Here is an 11,241-nt window from a genome sequence, read left to right as displayed (position 1 = left end):
GTGGTATGAGTGAACTGTAGACAATGGACAAAAATCAACAATAAAAAGCAGCCTTTATTGTTCAATTTTAAAGGTTTGTTTGGCTTAGTGAAATACAACGCTTTCTAAAAGCGAATACAGCTAATTCTCAAGATCTTCCCAGTCTTACTGAAAGCTGACTGCAAATCACCAAAGCACACAGAGACGAAACAGAAGCTATGTTCTCGATTATTTCCCAATACACAAAATCATCCACAAAGATGTGTTCTTTTGGCAAGTGACATGGCAATTTGGTGTTCATCTCTAGTGCCAACTGCAACCAGTTGTTTTTTCTGAGTCCTTAAACTTAGGTCTTGAAACTAGCTCTTCATTTCCCTGTCTTCTGCTTTTGCTTCCCCCATATTTGCTGCCAAAGTTACAGTCTACCACCCACACAATGGTCAAGCCAGAACTTGGGAGTCATCACGGGCTCCTCTTTCTGCATTTCAGTGCCTACCTCCAAGTCCCATCCATTATGTACCCTGAATATTAAATTAATCCTCCCCTCCATCCCTTATACCACCACCAGAGGTCACGTCCTCATCCTCACTGGTTTCTGTACACTAATTTTGTGTTCTGTCAACACTCCTCCCTACCCTTCTGAAGTTTTTTCTGGAGTTCATGTTACTCAAACATGAACATACCATCTCCCCACATATTCTTTAACAACTTTGTGCCTTTACTCTTGTTTCTCTTTTGCCTGTAATGTTCCCCCCTGCTATGTTCTTGCTGACTAGCTTTTTCTCTGTCAAGCCCTTTCTGACTTTATCAGACTGAGTTAGGTGTTTCCTTTTCTGTGCTTCTTATACACCTTGTACATAACTCTACTAGAGGGTTTGCCACAGTGTTGTCACTGTTTGTTTACATGTTGGTCTTCTCTCCTGACCTATGCATGAAGGGTGAGCTGCTTATCCTGTTCAATGTTATATCGCCTACGCCTGGCACTCAGAAGGGCTTAAAACGTTGATTTAGACTAAATCAGTGATTCTTCAACTACTCACTGGAATTGCCTGAGGAATTTTTTAAAAGACTGAGGCTTGGATCCTACCCCAGACCAACTGAAATTGAATTTTTGAGGGCAAACCTAGGCACCTGAATTTTTTTTAAACTTCCCTATTGATTCTGATGTTGTTAGTCACTGAAAACCACTGTGCTAAATTATTTCTCAGGAAATGCTAGTTAAAACTGCACCAAGAAAACATGAAGTTGGAGGGTCTCCTGTGAGTTTTTATTTTTTAAAAGAACACTGCATTAATTATCTATGGCTGAGTAAAAAATTACTCCCATATTTAAATCTTAAAATAACCAAAACTGATTATCTCACAGCTTCTCTTGGTCAGGAATAGGGGCACAGCAGGGCTCAGGGTTTCTCAGGAGACTGCATTTGTGGTGTCAGCTGCAGCTGCCATCATCTCAAGGCTTGACAGTGAAGGAGAACTTCCGTCCAAGTCCACATGTGTGGTTATGGCGGGGTTCGGTTCCTCACTGTCTGGTGGCTAGAAGCCCTCCTCAGTTCCCCTGCCTCTCCATAGGGCAGCTCACAGCTTGGGAATCTGTTTCCATTAAAGTGAGCAAGTGAGAGAGCCAGGAGAGGGTGAGCTAGATGGAAGCCAGAATCTTCCCGTAACCTATTCCTGGAAGTGACATCCCATCCTGTTGCTGTGTTCTATTCATCAAAAGTACGTTATTTGGTCTACCCCAAACTCAATGGGAGAGAATAACGACAAGGGCATGGATGTCAGGAAGTAGGGATCATTGGGAGCCATCTCAGAAGCTGCCTACCACAGACATTTAATGATACTTGGCTTAAAAATTAACCTACCTTAAAGGAATCCCAACCAGACTGCCTTAACATTAGGAGTACGCACATCATTGGTTTCCTTGTAAAACTGATCCAACCTGCTTTGACAGAGATGAACCAGAAGTAAACTGACAGGTATACTTTCTAATAATAAATTTATATTTTTTGTTTTATTATCTAACTATAGATATATTAATTTAAGGCCATTTATACAAGACAATATCAAGGGAGGTCAGTTTGCATGACTCCAGCCTTCACACAGCCTTATGAAGTATGTCAATGTGTTTTTCAAAGATATTGCTCCTCTCTTTTCCCGAACATCTTCCCAGTCATACAAATTCACAGAAAATAGGCCACTTTAAGTACTTAACATAAATTTTGTTTTTAGTGAAGGGCAGGCAACAGTAAATCTAAAGGTAAAATACCAAGCAAAAAAGGCAAGTTAATGCACAGACTTTACACTGATCAGAGTAATCAATTTTAATTTTATTTCATATTTTTGAGGGAAAAGCCAATGTATTGGACAATACTGAATACTGATCTTAATAACCAAACTTTAAGCTTTCCTTAAAGATCCCATCAATACGAAAGACTTCAGTTGTCTTCAGACTACTCACCATTTAATGCTAAGATGGCAAATTGAAATGGCTTAACAACATTTAGTAAAACAATACAACGTAATAAAAGCAAAAATATCGGTGTTAAGGCACAAATGACTTGCATCCTTGAACCTGATATGGACAGCACATTTACACGAAATCCTAAACTTTAATTTATATTCCAACTACAAAATGCCATCTCCCAAAAATCAATTGGTTTTTGGTGCAGAGAGAAAGTGCTAGCCTTCCAGATTAAGAGTACTGCCTTTGATAGCACTTTTCTCCTTGAATCATTTCCTAAATATTTGTTCAAAAATATTAGTAGCCCATAAAACCTGATGTGATTTTTAGAAAGGGTATGATCATAATGCAAGGTTATAAAAGATGTAACTGAGAAATTGTGTTTTAAGTACTTTATACATGGGCAGAAATGACTTATGAACAATCTATGTAGTTTGCTTTTCAAAAGATAAAAGAGCACCACTGAGGGGAAATCCACCCTTTCCTTTAGCTGAAGCAGCAATTTTTCATGACTTGATTTTACTAAGACATGGAAGATAAAGCCATGATCAGCTACTATTACCCAACATAAACAATTCTGTTTCAACCACTGTGAGTTACAGCAGCCATGAGGATTAACGCTAGTGACCTGGACTGTCGAAGCCCTTTAACCACTCATTCCCTGAGCCATTCAGTGCTCATGGCCTAGACATACTTATATGGGGCTTAAGTTTGAATTGATTAATCTTACTTAAAAGGTGGCTTTTTAGCTGCCAAACTGAAAGGCTGGTTGAAAACAGACAGGTCATCTAAAAATTTAGTAAGTTTTTTTTTTTTTTTCCACAGTAGTATGAGTTAGCCATTCTAAAACTACCTTTCACGCATTCTAACCTTGAGCAAATTATACTGAGGAAAATGGTAGCCAGGTTTCTTTCTGTTGATGGAGTTACAAATATGAAAAAACAGAAGACTAAAAAGTAGTGATAGACTGGAATTGAAGGTATCAGTATAACCTGGTAGTTTTTGATAGGTACAGAGATAAATATAGATACTTGTATGCATATCCGTCTGCTGAGAGGAACTGCAAGCAATGACACACGAGGAGCAATGAGCAAACCTAGCACTCAGCTCATGGTTCCTGGATACCATTCTCCATGAAAAGAAAGCAGAGCTCCTTGAAGAAATGATTGATTCCAGGGCTGGGGCAGGGAAAGTAAAAGATGAGCTGAGAACATCTGGTTGTACCAAAAAGTAAGAAAGGGCCTAAAGAATGATGAGGACATGACACATCTGGGGCTCCTGACACACAGAGGACAGACACATCCTGGCACTCCCATTGATCAAATCTAGGACACTGAGAACATCAAAATAAATAATGATGGTAATGGATTTTAATGTTAACTAAGAATCCATGAATCCATCTGTTATAAATAAATGAGTGAAGGAGAAGGGAAACATTTCCTTCTATTAGAATGTCAACAAATAAATATAGATGGAATGATGGAGTTAGAAAATCTGTCACTCAGTTGGATAGGGACTGGGGGGACAGACAGGTTTGTGTCCTGTGGTCAAGTGTTCAGTCTCTTCAGGGCACAGTGATATGCCAAGAGCTGTTTCTCAATGGGCACACAACTATCTGCTGCAGATGGCATGATAGTGCTTCAGAATCCCAAGGGTCTGTGTCATGATTCTTCCACTAGACTTGCCATAAATTCCACACCACATCTTTTCCCATCACTGACACCACCAGGATCTGCTGGATCATATGGTCCAACTGTTAGTCAGGGCTGCTTGCATTGAAGCCTGGAATTGTCACAGAGCCCTTTTCTGTTCTGGGCCCTATTTAAAGCTGGCAGCCTTCCATGTCACTTGGTACCTAAGCCAGAGCATTTTTCCTAGTTGTAGAATGTGCTGATTCCAGAAGCAAAAGAGGCCTACAAACTGCCCAACCTCCTTCTTTGTGGTAAAGGCTGTAAGAGGCAGGAATTTGTCTTTCACTTTGGAGGGGATATCCTGATACTCCTCTGACCGCTGGACCTCTAAAAACTTTACTGAAGTGGCTGGTCCCTGAAGCTTCATAGTGTTTATCTCCCATCCTCTGGAGTGCATGTATCTTACCAAGGTCTTCGGCATACTAGCCACCTCTTGCTCATCTGTCCAATCAGCATGATGTTATCAGTAAAATGGACCAAAGTAGTGTTCTGAGGGATATTTAAGTGGTCCATATTTCTTCATATTATGACAGGATGGGAGAGTTAACACAGCCCCAAGGCAAAATTCAGTCTAAATGAATATCGCTGACTGTTCATGAATGTGGACTGTTTCTGATACTCTTTTCCAATTGGAATGGAAAAAAAAAAAGTATAGCCAAATCAGTGATATACCATGTATCTGAGCCCTTATTCAATCTGTTCTACCAGAGTCCAGCACAGAACGGCCACTGTGATCAGGGTCTTTACTTGGTTAAATCCATAGTAGTCTATAGTCATTCTCCAGGATCCATCCCGTTTCTTTAGGGCCCAGACTGGTAAATCACAAAATTAGGATTGGGATTAGCACCCCTGTGTCCTTTAGGTCTTAAAGGATTAGTTAAGCACTAATCCTCACCATTGCCCTAGGATACAATATTTTGCCTGACTTACTATCTTGGAAGGAGTGATGGGAAGTTACAGAGGGCTCCATTTGGCAGTCCCCACTATGATAACTCCTACCTCCACAGACCTGGAACCCACTGCAGCAGTTACTCGCACTGCCACAAATATAAGTTCCAATTATGCGCTTGGGGACTGGGAAATGACCACTGGGTGGGTCCATGGACCCAGTGTGCCCACTGTGAGACTAACTTTAGCAAGAATACCTGGTCTGGTAGGCTCCCATTCTAACAGGAAAGCCGTGATGTTGCTTTACATCTCTGGGTATAAACATCAATGCTGATCCTGTGATCAATAGTCTTCAAAATACCCGATTATTCTTTCCCCAGGGTATGGTCACTCAGATAGCCATAGAGTCCTTTGAGAAGAATTGTCATGCATTTATGTACTTGCCATGGTGTAGTAGGGTTCTTCCTCCTAGGAACCTGTTCATATATCAGTTCTGGATCTGAAAATTGTCTTAGGTCTGGGAACCAAGCAAGGGATCATGACTTTTTATTGCAATTACCGCCCTCAGCCTCCAGCTCCTCTATTCTTGCTTTTTATAGTAACAGACATTAATGAGCACCCTTGTGGACTGCCCATCTATTTTCCCCCTAGGGAGACTATTCTCTATTAGCCGTCTCCACAACTCCTTTTGAGTCAAGCTCCTTTGACTGCAATGACCTTGCCAGTCATTATGGTAATTGTGGCCTTCTAGCTTCTGCCAGTTAAGCAACACCACCTGGCCTCTTTTTCTTCAGGGCTCTATTATTCCCATGGATGCTAATGAGCCAGCTCTGTGGCTGCTTCTCTTACCTCCATCCCTGGCCGGCAGACTTCTTAGTGATGTTGGTGCCTCTCTCACCACTGCTTTCCTGATGGCCTTGGGTGAATGGTGTATCCTCTGGGCACATCCATGTAGCATAATCCTCTGATGGGTCTTCTGTTCTGGCATGCCCACTTTGCTCAGCCTCTTTATTCCTTCCTCTATAGTCTGCCAGTACTACTCAGACATTTTTCACTTTGCTGAGAACTGGCTGTTTTTTCTAAAAGCCATCCCATTAGCAAGTTTCCCCTGAACACTAGGGTCTGACTTAGTTTGTGCTACTGTAACAGAAGACCACAGACTGAGTGGCTTAAACAACAAACTTTTATTTCTCACAGTTCTGAAGGCCGGGAAGTCCAAGACGGAGGTGCTTGCAGATTTGGTGTCTGGTGAGAGCCCATTTCCTGGTTCGTAAACAGCTGTCTCTTTGCTGTGTCTTCACGTGACAGAAGGGACAGGCTAGCTCTCTGGGGCCTCTTACCTCCAAATCACATTGGGGATTAGGTTTAAACATATGAATTTTGGGGAGACACATTCAGTCTATAGCAGAATTCTTGCCGGGGTGTTAAATCCCCCATACATGAGAAAGTGCGCCCAAGTCAATGAATTCTTATTCATCTAATCTCATATTCTCGCCCCTTTGAAAAAACACCTTTAAAATCCAATCCCAGGAGTCCTTTCCTGGTTCCTGCCAGTAATGTCAGTTAAACCATGCAATTTTTTTAGGAGAATAGTCTCTTTCCTTCCTTATCAGGCCCAGCATGTCCCAGCTGGGTTATGCTGGGATTTACCAGTGACTGGATTTGTTATTGGTTAATTAATTATTGGCTTGACAGCCGGGAAAGAGGAGGGCAGTGTTGGGGGGGGAGGGCTACTGCCTTGGGGGCAAGGGGCTTCTCCAGCATCTTCCAGCACAGCAAATACGCTAGTTCTCACTAGAGAAAGGCTACTACCACTGCACGCCCTGAGAGTCCAGAAGGAGTCATAGGGGCATCCATTGGATGACCCCATCTCATGTTTAGGATCCCAGGTTTCCCCACCTTCATGTTAACAGACCCACCTTGGCAAAACATTCAATGCTCAAATGTCTTTGGAGCTCTCTGACACCAACAATTAGCTGGCTCTTCAGCTTGCAGTTCAACCAAGTCTTGTCTTTCAATTCCAGGTGATAAAGCCCTCTCCATAAGCTACCACAGAGGCTCTACAGCTCTCACACTTAGCTGTTAACTGCTTGTTAACAGCTCTGTTTCTCATTTTCCTTCAGCAGTGCTCCAATACAACTTAGCAGTAATCAGCCAACTCTAATTTCTTTGTAGGTATTATTCCTCCCATATTTTTCAAATACCTGCATAATCACACCTACCACAGTTCCCCTCCACTAGGACACTGTCTCAAGTCAACACTGGTGAAACCTTAACAATTTATCTGCAACTTTATGCCAGGGGTGGTGAGTGCCCCATCTACCCACCAGGGTGGCATCTTCTGGCCAGGTAATGAACCTGTTCTGAATCCCAATTTTACCATCCCAGAGGCCAAGATGGGATTAAATGTGTAAGATTTTTATTAGAGGAAATATCTGTGAGAGAAAATGGGGAAGGAGCTGGGCAAGACTGGGTAAATTGTCACACCATGATGCAAGTCTGACCCCAAGTGAAAGACAGAGGGGAGGAAGACTGGGTAGAAGTGTCCTAGACTGCAGTGTAGCCTATGGAAGGCTCGGCAAGACAATGGAGGAGTCCCTGACCCCTCAATGGCCATGAGAGGAGTCTTCTGTCTCCCAGAAGCAGGGCTTAGTATCTCTACTACGCTCAGTCACGGAGCTATGAGAGAAGCAAAGAGTTAGCACAAACATAGTGATGGATTTCTGAGCACAGCAGCTGGGGCCCTTGGACAATTAAGCTCCTTATAGTGGGAGTCTGTGAGGTGCATTCTCATAGCCATCTCTTCATCCTAGCAAGAGGCAGAGCTGGGATTCAAACCAGGTAGTTTGGTCCCAGTCTATATGTCAACCACTGCAGTAAGAAGGCATCTCTTAGAGCTGTAGAGGTCTGAAATAAATGGTCCTCTATCATGTCGAAAATTTACACAGCAGGTTGGACCAGACTGGTAGGAATCATTACACTCCTCTAAGGAGTTTGTACTTCATTCTACAGACAGTAAGGAGGGGAGAGGGGCACATCACAGATTACTGTATATGAATATATTCCATATGCATTGCATACACACATGAATAATTTATAGACCCATATGTAGCTTTAGTTTCTTGTGGTATAAAAGGGTTTAGCAGACTTGATAACAACTTGATCAACAAACAGTGATTCCTGGACTGCATATATGGTAAGATGGTCAGAAAGTGCTGACAAAGCATTCACATCTTGTAGGAAATAAAAACTTGAAAAAAAAAATGGACTCAGACAAATTCATTTTCACTATTTACAATTATTATCACTTTTTATAAAATCTTACTGCGGTACAAGGGATCAAAGATTCATTTAATTTTTACTATTTTATTACTAGTATTGAGAATTATCTTCTACCATTTTTATGCAGAGACACTCTTTCCACTTATGCTGTGTGTCAAATAGCCATAAATAACCACTATTTATAACATAATTCCCTGGGAATCTGTATAAGCTCCCAACAATCAATTTACAAATGAATTCTATAGAATTCAACCTCTTATAAAAAAGGAGGCTACATGTTTATTAAATAGTTAGTATTGCAAAAAACAGGTATTATTAATTCTACTTTATGGACACAGGAACCTAGGCACAAAAATATTAAATGATTTCTTTGGTCCACACAACATGATCAATTATGAACCTAGAACAAGAGATTAAGTCAGATTCTTATACACCTATACTCATTAATAATACAAGTCTACAACTGCAGTTAAGTCCTACAATAGAATATTGAAACTTAGAGATGAAAAGAATCTCAGGAGGACATTGGTCCAACTTTCTGTATGAAGGCAGGTATTATTATTATCTTATTACAGAGAACAGAAAATTAGTTGATCAAGGTCAATTCTAAAAATTAAGAAAAACTCCAAATTCAAAGCCTCTAGAAACTCATCATATGCACCACTATTATTTATTACACTTCAAGGGGACATATGTGAATCAGAAAGGAGTTTCTGGATTTCAGACTGTTTCACTTCCTGACTTAAAGTGTAAAAACATAAACTGTGAACTCAGCAAAAGCAATTTATGAATTTGGGACTACGATATGTGTCTAAATGATGGTTTAGGGAACTATATTTATAGCCTGGCACCAGTAAATTTTTGTTCACTTCTAAATCTAGATTCCAAATATACACATTATACTCTGAGGGCTATTAAAGGCACAAGATAGCTTTCAGAATTAGACTTCGGGATGCAGTTCCACACAATGATTTCCTATGTTCCCTAGTTCTGAATGATATGATTATAGTACAACATTTTAAAATAAACATAAAAGTTAGAAGCAGTGGAAAAATTTTACTAGCAAATAACTACTTGTTACATATCAAACATTTTTGTAATGTTCTGGGTTTCAAATGCTTAATCTACAGGCATAGTATACTGTGCCTTATTTCACCAGGGACTGGAGGAATCTTACTACATGAACATATAAAATAATGACAGGTACAGATTATCTGTCCTAGGAAAAATATATTCAAAAAGAAATGCAAGTATGCAAGTCAGGATGGATGTTAAACATGAATTTCAAATTTGGCTCTTGAGCTTCCAGTCAAATCAAAAAGAGGCAAAATTCTTCCTATGAAAAAGTGGCTTCCAAAACTTTTTTTTAAGAATATCATTCTAAAATATCTTATATGGGACTTTATATAAAGGGCACTGTATGACACAGAGGACAACATACCTGACAATATCATACAGCAAATATGGTTATGTCTGATATGGTTACTTCAAGTAGCTTGCTTAGGTGAAGGTGGAATGTATAAAATTAAAATGTTACTCAGCAAAGGTGATGGTGCTAGGGGCTGCTTTTGCAATACACGTTGTTTTGACACTGAAGGATTCTTTTTATTTATTTATTTATTAACATCTTTATTGGAATATAATTGCTTTACAATGGTGTATTAGTTTCTGTTTTATAACAAAGTGAATCAGCTATATACACTGAAGGATTCTTATACATGGATTAGTTTTCTCAACTGGACAGCAACTCCTATTTAATGGCCAGGAGACTCTAGCACAGAAATTAAAGGTGACTTGACATGGCTAATATTATTACATCATTCAGGGATAAGCCTAATATTTGAACTTCTAGATTCAGCAGGAAAGCTTACTGTCTCTCACTTTAACAGGACTGCAACCCAAGGCTTCAGAAGAATTTACTGGAAACTTTACCCTTCCAAAAGGGTGCCCTCTAATTACAGGGAATTAGTTTGCTGCATATGTATGTATAGTACATTCTGGAGATACAGAATTGTAAATAGTTTCAGTGTTAAAAAAGCAGAAACACCCAATTTTTAGTATTACGTGAAAAGACTTCTATAAACTACCCAAAGCAGCAATACATATCACTCAAACACACTGAAATGTTTCTTAAACGTGCAGAAAAGGCCACAGGCAGCAAGGAATAATCAACAAGAGAAGCATCTGCTATCTAATCTTTCTTTTGCTATCTGCATTGGGAATCATAAAGCTGGGAAATATCTAGAGAGGGCATCTAGCCTGCATACACACACCCCATTTTCAAAGATCTCTATTTAGATCTCTAGTCTAGCTTGTTCTTATCTTAAATCTTAGCACCTACAGTCTAGGACTAATTCCTTTTATCTTATCAATGAAGATGATGAATCACTATGTTCCTTTAACATACTTTTATATACTTGGAAAGCCTTAAGCAACTAGTTTTCTTTCATGAACAAAATAACCACAATTATTTTTATCTTTCCCTAACATCTTATTTACTAATCTTTAGACCTATTCTTACTGGGGCAACCCATATTACTTTCAAAACATACAATAAGGGCTTCCCTGGTGGCGCAGTGGTTGAGAATCTGCCTGCCAATGCAGGGGACACGGGTTCGAGCCCTGGTCTGGGATGATCCCACGTGCCGCGGAGCAGCTGGGCCCATGAGCCACAATTACTGAGCCTGCGCGTCTGGAGCCTGTGCTCCGCGACAAGAGAGGGCGTGATAGTGAGAGGCCCGCGCACCGCGATGAGTGGCCCCCGCTTGCCGCAACTGGAGAAAGCCCTCGCGCAGAAACGAAGACCCAACGCAGCCAAAAATAAATAAATAAATAAATAAAAATATTAAAAAAAAAACAAAACATACAATAACAGTTTGGTACTTTAACACGAGCTTTACAAGTTCCCAGGATTTAGATTATATCATGATTCATTCAAACA

This window comes from Eschrichtius robustus, chromosome 2 (assembly GCF_028021215.1).
Source record: "Eschrichtius robustus isolate mEscRob2 chromosome 2, mEscRob2.pri, whole genome shotgun sequence".
In the NCBI taxonomy this organism is placed as follows: Eukaryota; Metazoa; Chordata; class Mammalia; order Artiodactyla; family Eschrichtiidae; genus Eschrichtius; species Eschrichtius robustus.
This window is presented reverse-complemented; position numbering follows the sequence as displayed.